The sequence below is a fragment of the Tachypleus tridentatus genome, chromosome 9, assembly GCF_004210375.1.
Source record: "Tachypleus tridentatus isolate NWPU-2018 chromosome 9, ASM421037v1, whole genome shotgun sequence".
Classification (NCBI taxonomy): domain Eukaryota; kingdom Metazoa; phylum Arthropoda; class Merostomata; order Xiphosura; family Limulidae; genus Tachypleus; species Tachypleus tridentatus.
Genome location: NC_134833.1, coordinates 26,721,592 through 26,730,121, shown reverse-complemented (window position 1 = coordinate 26,730,121; position 8,530 = coordinate 26,721,592). Strand labels below are relative to the sequence as shown.

Genomic DNA, 8,530 nt, shown 5'->3' with positions numbered 1-8,530 from the left:
TGTTGTTTGTTTGTTTTTTCCTTCATCTGTTTTCCCTCACTGAAGTACCTGGGAGGTGAACTTTGACAAACAAACTAGTTTCAATAGCCATCTTAACATCGTGATAACTATAGCCACCAAATGAATCAATGCATTGAAAGTTTCATCAGAAACTACAGATGAAAAGCGAGGCCTATTTATGCTTTACCAAGATATTGTATACTCCATCCTGCATTATACACTATCGACGATCGTTACGAGTGTTATTTAGCTAAACAAGATTGACATTAAATAGAACATCTCTTTAAGACTGGTCACGGGATATCCTTCACTCTCCTCCCACCAAGCCCCTCTTACACCTCACAAACCCCTTCTTTTAAAACTATTATTGTACTTACTTTATTTGTTTGTTTGTCTTTACATTTTGTCAGAACACTATTATCCTCTGTCAATTTTTCAATTACTTGAGAAATTTGGAATAAATATTCAACCTCGTAATATTGGTCCTAAACTGAGAGAGTTTGATAACCACTGTCCCAGAGCAATTTCTAGTTATTAACACTAAATTATTCACTTCTCGAGTTTTTCGTGTACTCTTCAAGTAAGTAGGTGGAAGCACTAGTTTAATGGCGTCTTTAAATCTCGGTTCACCGAGGAAAACATTATTTCAAAAACAACGTTCAAATAGTGAACGAATACAAAATTTTAGTAAGTGGTCTGTAAGTTATGGAATTATGATAATAGTCGTTAGAATTTAAACATAATTTCTTCCTAAAATTTGTTATTAAGCAATTGTTTTAAAATCCCTGGCTGTATCTTCGTTTCAATCACCTATCAGTGATTCAATCACCCTGTTCAATGCAATACATATAGGTACGACTATAGCAGCACAAAGGAACACTGGCAATTATTATGTGTATTATAATAATAATTATTATTATTCCTTAAATAGAAAGATGATTTTGATAAACCTTTATATTAGTGAATAGTTTGTATTGAAATATATAATTCACTAGGCCTTATATTACTTTAGTACTACAACTAGTACTGAGCTGTTATATCAAGAGGAAATAATTTTATAGTTCTTAACGTATTCCAGCGATATAATTTTTCCATCGCTGGAGTAATATCAGTAGCACTTCTGTAAACACTTTCCAATAATTTGACACCCTTTCTTAGTTAAAAAAGAAAAATCAAACCAGAAATTTTACACGTTGGTGAATGAGGCCTAACTGGTGATTTATAGAAAGATAATTAATGTCTTTAAATAATCCCAAAAAGTGTATATCATCTGTAGTGCTAGTAACAGAGCTGACTTGAATAAGTGGTTCTTTTCTTCACTATTGGATAGGCTCACATGATATAAAATGTATAGCCTAAAATTAAATGCATTAACTTTTTTATATACATAATCTATTAATTTAAATAGGTAGCATTTTATAAATTCTCATGCAGAATCAGCAAATATGTTCAATGGTCAATTTCAACTGTTTTAAGAGACTAGTATTCAGCCTGTAATCTATAATTGTTACTTTGAGTTCCAGGAAGTTTACAATAATGTGCTTTGTAGAAGGCTATCAGTGAGCTCAGACCTAAGAATAGTATGAAAAAACCATTTTAGGTGCAAAGGAGCAGTGATTAAAAGTGACAGAAAAAATATGTTGTATGCTTTATTTCTCATACAATAGGTCATTTATAAGAGCAAAACAGCAACCTTAATAAAAAACTGCAAATCGTAAACAATTTATAAAATACAGAATCAGAGTATTTAGCTTTGACTTTTTTTTTATAGTTTGTATTTATATAGGACTGTTGTAATACTGGCTCAGTACAACTTATAAGACAAATTTTAATGTATTTAATTATAGGTTTAGAAAGAAATAATGGCCTGAACAACAGAGAAAAGATACAGTTTGAACATGATGTTGAGACTAGTGTGAGAACTATGGAAAGAGGTTTGATCCCATGTTTTTATTCATTTAACATTATATTTGAAAACCTATGTACATAAACAAATATCAAGTTATTAAAAAAAAAAAGTCATTTGTTTATGCATTTTCAAACAGTTGCATTTAAAGATATTTAAATATATATACTAGTAAACAGTATGATCAATCAGTTGTAATAATGAAATATTATTTTAAGAAATAAGTACAGTACCTTGTTACACAATAAAAATAATTTTGTAGATACAGATGATTAAAATAACTTTAAATATATGATTTTTAACTTAGTTCTAAGTAAATGTTCATTTAAGTAAAACATTTACTTGAATATCAAAATTATTTAAGGTTATCGTGCTTCCTTGTACATGTGTGGTCCAGATATAAATTGTATCTTACAATGAAGACAGGATATTAGGAATATACATGATAAATACATAGTTCATAATGATGGTACAACTATGAAATGTGTAACACATGAACTTGCTAGAGTGTTTCACCTTTTCCTGTGATGAGGAGGTTCAGTAAAGACAAAAGTTAAGTGCTATCACTGGCATAGATTGAAGAAGCACTTCTTATTTTTAAAGGGTGTTAAACATTTTCCAGTATTATCAGGGAAAATACTGAGGTGAATACACATAATGCTTCAGTTTTAAAGACAGTCTCTTTTCAAAGGCTGTGGGATTAACAATAAGTATTTGGTTTTAAAGTCAGAATTTTTATTATAAGTAGCTTACATTTCTGTGTGGTAAGCATTCATTTTGTAGACAAATTCCAATTTATTGAGGCTTGTCAACCTAGCAAATATGTATAATTAATTTTAAAAAAGTATGCATGTGGTGTTGGAAGAGGTGAATCTGGTATTGTTTCTTTAATGAATTTCAGGCTTTAACAACATTATAATTATATAAATATACTATTAAAAAGAAACACATGGTTCTACAAAACTTTATCTCTTTAAGCATGTCATCATCTTTTATTTCAGAGCAACATGAGCAACGACTGACAAATTTAAGACAGTTAGCAGATAAACTGAAGGACAATGATTGGAAGTATACACCAGTGGAAAAGCTTCTAGGTCTTCAGTGACTGCATCATATTGATTAAGTGGAAAGACTGGTGTGTTATTTTATTTAAACATGTGAGAGAGAGAAAAATTCAAATTTGGTTCAATATCACCTTCACATGTACTTTTTTTAAAAATAAAGTCATTTTTTGTATATTATTATGAAATGTTGTTCATTTGTGAAACTGTCTTAAGTTTAAATATTATTATGCAAAACATTTCAACACATGGACAGAAAACAAATTTATACATCTTTAAAAAAAAATTAAAGATTAGAGCTGGACAATTAGTGGAACTTGATTAATTACCAGATCCATTAATTGATTACATTTGTCTAAACAGTTATTCTCACATGAGTCTACGATACTTGGAATAAACAAAAATAATAATATTTGGAAATAGATTTATTTAGTTGATTATTCTAGGGAATTTTGACACTAATTTATTCAACTAATAAAAACAGTAAACTGTGAAATTGGCACAAACCTTTCAAAGCCGTGTTTTGAAAGATGAGTGTACCATGTAGTTTCTCATCATCTTTATTTGTTTCTACACAGTTCCTTGTGTGAAAACACTTAGTTCAGGTCTGTTAGAGTTTATTGGTATTTGCTTGACCTTTTGCTCTTGTCTCCCTTGTTTATCAGATCAAATTTTTCCCCTCAGTCTTACCTGCCTGAAGAAATGCAGCAATTTCCTTCTCATGGCAATGTCTACATCCAAAGCCTGAGAATACTGTGAGAGAGAGAGATCGGTCATGTGATCACATTACTGTGAGAGATGGAAAACAGGGTTTTTGTTCATGAATGTTTTTCATCTGAGCAGAGTGTTACTTGGTTTTTTAGTTGTAGTAGTTTTCTTTGATTTTCTACAAGTTTAGTCCTAACAAGTTCAGCTGTAGTGAAGAAAACCTAGAGTTTTATACTTTCTTCCAATAGAGAGCCAGAGTTCATAACTGTTTATTTAGTGTATAAGTCATTAGTTAGGCCACATTTGGAATACTGTATTCAGTCTTGTGCTTCTTATCATAGGAAAGACACAGAGTTGTTGAAAAATGTTACTAGCATGATGCCTGTATGTTGTATGAGGAGAGGCTGTAATCTCTCAAAATGTTTTCTCTTGAACATAGAAGAATTAAGAGAGGGGTCTGACTGAGATGTGTAAGATTGTAGTTGAATTGATAATGTTCATGCATCATCTTTTTCCATATTGTTATAATGTGATGGTCAATCCCACTATTCATTGGTAAAAGAGTTGGTGGTGGGTGGTAATGAGCTGCTTCCTTCCCTCTAGTCTTACACTGCAAAATTAGGGATGGCTAGCTCAGATAGCTCTTGTGTAACTTTGCACGAAATTCAAAACAAAGCAAATCTACTTTTTATTAACAACAAGGTATACTTATTCATGGATACTGACGTGGATGCTTCACACAGATTTTTGATAGACAGCTTGTGATGAACTTTAAAGTTAGTTAAATGTATGTGATGTTGGATAAGTTATGAGCTTCACATTTTTTTGTTTTCGAACAACCACTTCAAAAAAACAAATGCTACACTTCTAAATAGTGTTGAATAATGCAGTTCAAATGTGTAATTCATTATTCTGTATTTTAAAGATTTCTAAATCGTTAATTATTAAAAATTATTACGTAAAAAGAAACTTGTAGTGCTATGATACAGAGGTTATCTACAATAAACAAACCACTTGGAGCTAAAGGATTAGAAGTGTAGGACTTGTTACACTATTTTATCAAAACTGATAAAAGAAAATAATCAAACATACAGCAGACCTCCACTACTTGCTACGTTGTTTATTCTGTTTAAACTGAAATCAAGTGGATATGAAACAATCATATAATACATATTCTTCTATTTTTATCTTCTTAGACTCAAATACAAATTGAGTTGGTGAAGATTATAGCAAATCCACATCATGCTATCAACTGGTTCAATCAAACCCCAGATGTCAGTGTTGTGAGTCCATAGAGGAACCAACAAGTTTGAAAAATAATAATAATAACGTTCTTAGTCTCATGTTGGTTATCCTCAGTGGCATAGAGGTGTGTTTGTGGACTTACAATGCTAAAAACTAGATTTCGATACCCGTGGTAGTGTGACACAGAGGTGTGTTTCTGGACTTACAATGTTAAATACCAGATTTCGATACCCGTGGTAGTGTGACACAGAGGTGTGTTTGTGGACTTACAATGTTAAATACTAGATTTCAATACCCGTATTAGTGTGACACAGAGGTGTGTTTGTGGACTTACAATGTTAAAAACCAGATTTCGATACCCGTAGTAGTATGACACAGAGGTGTGTTTGTGGACTTACAATGTTAAAATCCAGATTTCGGTACCCGTGGTAGTGTGACACAAAGGTGTGTTTGTGGACTTACAATGTTAAAAACCAGATTTCGATACCCGTGGTAGTGTATTCTTATCACTTTTATAATCCATTTCTTAGGTATACGTCTCTTTGGAAGTTTTAACCATTTCTTCCTTCTCACTTACCCATGTTTCTTTTCCATTTTCCATTAAGTGTCCTGTAGACATTTTCACATTATTTTATTTAACCATTTGGTGTATTTCCACTGAGTAAACAATATTCCAACTAATTATATTTTATTACAACCTCAGTCCAAATCTGTGGGTCACGGATTCAAACCCCCGTCACCAAAGGTGCTCGCCCTTTCAGTTGTGGGAGCCACTACAATCTAACGGTCAATCCCACTATTCGTTGGTGGAACGGTAACCTAAGAGATAGTGTTTACTATCTGCTTTCTCGCTGGTCTGTCATTGCTAAGTTAGGGACGATTAGTGCAGGTAGCCCTCGAGTAACTTTGCGTGAAATTCAAACCTAACCTCTTTCAATTAATTTATTTAAATTGTAAATAAATATCAACTTAATAAACATACTTTTCTTATTCCTTCTTGTGCCCAAGTTCCCCACTGGTACAGCGGTAAGTCTACAGACTTACAATGTTAAAATCATAGGTTCAATTTTCTTCGGTTAACTCAGCAGATCGCCCAATGTGGCTTTGCTATAAGAAAACAAACTTGTACTCAAAGTTTATCAGTTTGTCTTCCCCCTGCCTTTACTGTCATTCTTTGTATCTCTGTAGCTTTTCTGTATCATCCTAAGTTAGTCTGATAAAATTCATTTCTCGATGTCCATAATAGGCACAGCGCAGATAGTCCTCTTTGTAGCATTGTGCTAAACTACAAACAAGAAAAGTTGGTCGAAAATTGTCGCGGCGACAAAAAAGCTTATTGATAACTTCATAATTAAAAATGTTTGTCTATTTTAGTATAACAAAGTCACATCGGGCTATCTGCTGAAGTCCACCAAGGGATTTAAAAATAAACTGTTATGGTTAGTCTTAGTAATAATATGATTAAGTTTATCACATAGTTTATTGGTTAATCGTAGTAACGGAAGATGTATGGTATGCAAATACTACTGGTACAATTGTTATATAATAAACAAATAATCCTATATTTCTATTTGGAACATGGCAAATGGGATCAAGATGAAGTGCTAATTTAATCCTAACAGTTATTTTTATAACAGGATCCAGAATCCGTGCAAAAAGTCCATCAGTTGCATGAGCTGATTGTATCCTATATCACTTTTTGGGACTATTTTATGTAGAGCAGAGATACTGCTCGACTTCAGTAATTTAATGTTTTAGTTTATCAGCTACAAAAATGATTCTGGTAGTGAAAACAGATTATCTGTTAGATTTGTTGTAATTGCTGAGAGAGTTTGGACATATAAACCAGTCACTCAGAAATACAATTAATTGTTTTTATTATTCAAATACATCGTTTGATTTTAATCGCTTCACATAATCAAATAACCAACACTGACAGTTTTCTACCATTAGACGTTCAGCCCTAATTATCAACATTTTCTTACTTCTTGTCAGTAGTGTTATTTTTGTTCGTCGTAACTCTAAATGTCTGTTTTGTTTGTTTGTTTTGGAATTTCGCACAAAGCTACTCGAGGGCTATCTGTGTTAGCCGTTCCTAATTTAGCAGTGTAAGACTAGAGGGAAGGCAGCTAGTCATCACAACCCACCGCCAACTCTTGGGCTACTCTTTTACCAACGAAAAGTGGGATTGATCGTCACATTATAACGCCCCCACGGCTGGGAGGGCGAGCATGTTTTGGCGCGACTCTAGCGCGAACCCGCGACTCTCAGATTACGAAGTGCACGCCTTAACGCGCTAGGCCATGCCAGGCCCTCTAAATGTCGTGTATATCATTCCGCTTGCAGTAAGTCAGTTCTTGTTCTTCCAATAGTATATCCACGAATCTCTCTCTACAGCAAAGATCACGTAACTGTTTTCTAGTTTCATCACGAACCTTGAAATACCATAAATTTTCATTGTCTATGTTCCATATGCATTATTTTTCTTTATAATTTTTATTCAAGAAAATATAATAGACTGTTTTTGTATCAAATTACTTTGATTAATCTTTACTATTCTATTTTACATACATTTAAATCTATATTTTTTGCCCCCTCGTGGCACAGCAGAATTTTGCTGACTCGCAATGCTAGAAACGTTGTGTAGCTTTGTACTAAATTTCAAATAAACAAACATTAATATATATATATATAACTATGATCTGACAAATTAAACTAATAAGGTGACTTATCTCATAGTACGGTTTAAACACTAACGTAAATTTTTTAAAAAGACGTCAAGAATAAAATAGTACTGAAGAAATTAGTTGATTACAGAATCCTGTTTGATGCTAAACACAATAAGTTTGTTTTCCTGTTTTTGAATTTTGCGCAAAGCTACACGAGAGTTATCTGAGCTAGCCGTCCCTGGTATAGCAGTAAAAGATTAGAGAAAGACAGCTACTCAACACCACCTATCGCTAACTCTAGGGCTACTCTTTTACCAACGAATAGTGGGATTGAACGAATCATAATAACGTTCTCACGGCTCACAAGGCGAGCATGTTTGGTGTGACGTGGATTCGAACCCGCGATATTCAGATTTTAAAGTGAATGCCCTAATCACCCAGTCTTACCGGGACACAATGGGCTATTTGCGTTTTGCTCTGCCTCCCACTGGTATCGAAACTCGAATTTTGTCGTAATAAGCTTTCAGCCTTATCGCTGAGCCACGAGGGGGAGGGAGAAAAATAATGTAGGACCTACTTATAACATTAAAAACTTTATTATCGCTTTTTCTAATGGTATTCGTAAATGTTAAAATTTTCCAAGTCAATAAGTGTTTGACCGAACCATTTGATTGAATATAAGCAAAAATAGTGTTTCACTCTAACTTTGTATAGAGATGTAACTGTTTAATAAATTAATAGTTTTTGCTACCGTGTAGCAAAATACTACTTGATCGTAGTATTTGTAATAGTTGGGGCGTACAAATTATGAAGTGTGAACGTTCTGTTTAAAAGTCTTCAATCTGAAGACAAAAGGCGGAAGACTTTCGAAACGTCGTCCTCTACACTTGTGTCTCCACAATAGGCATTTGCCGTTCATTCTACAAAGTTTGATCATGAAT

At 33.1% G+C, this 8,530-nt stretch overlaps 1 long non-coding RNA gene across 1 annotated transcript; it reads left to right on the top strand.

The window, feature by feature from the left end:
- The first annotated feature begins 555 nt into the window (after nucleotides 1–555).
- Nucleotides 556–3,155, top strand: LOC143227048 (uncharacterized). Its single transcript, XR_013014842.1, has 3 exons — nucleotides 556–687; nucleotides 1,848–1,934; nucleotides 2,908–3,155. It is a non-coding gene; the product is annotated as an uncharacterized LOC143227048 (long non-coding RNA).
- Nucleotides 3,156–8,530: the final 5,375 nt, after the last annotated feature.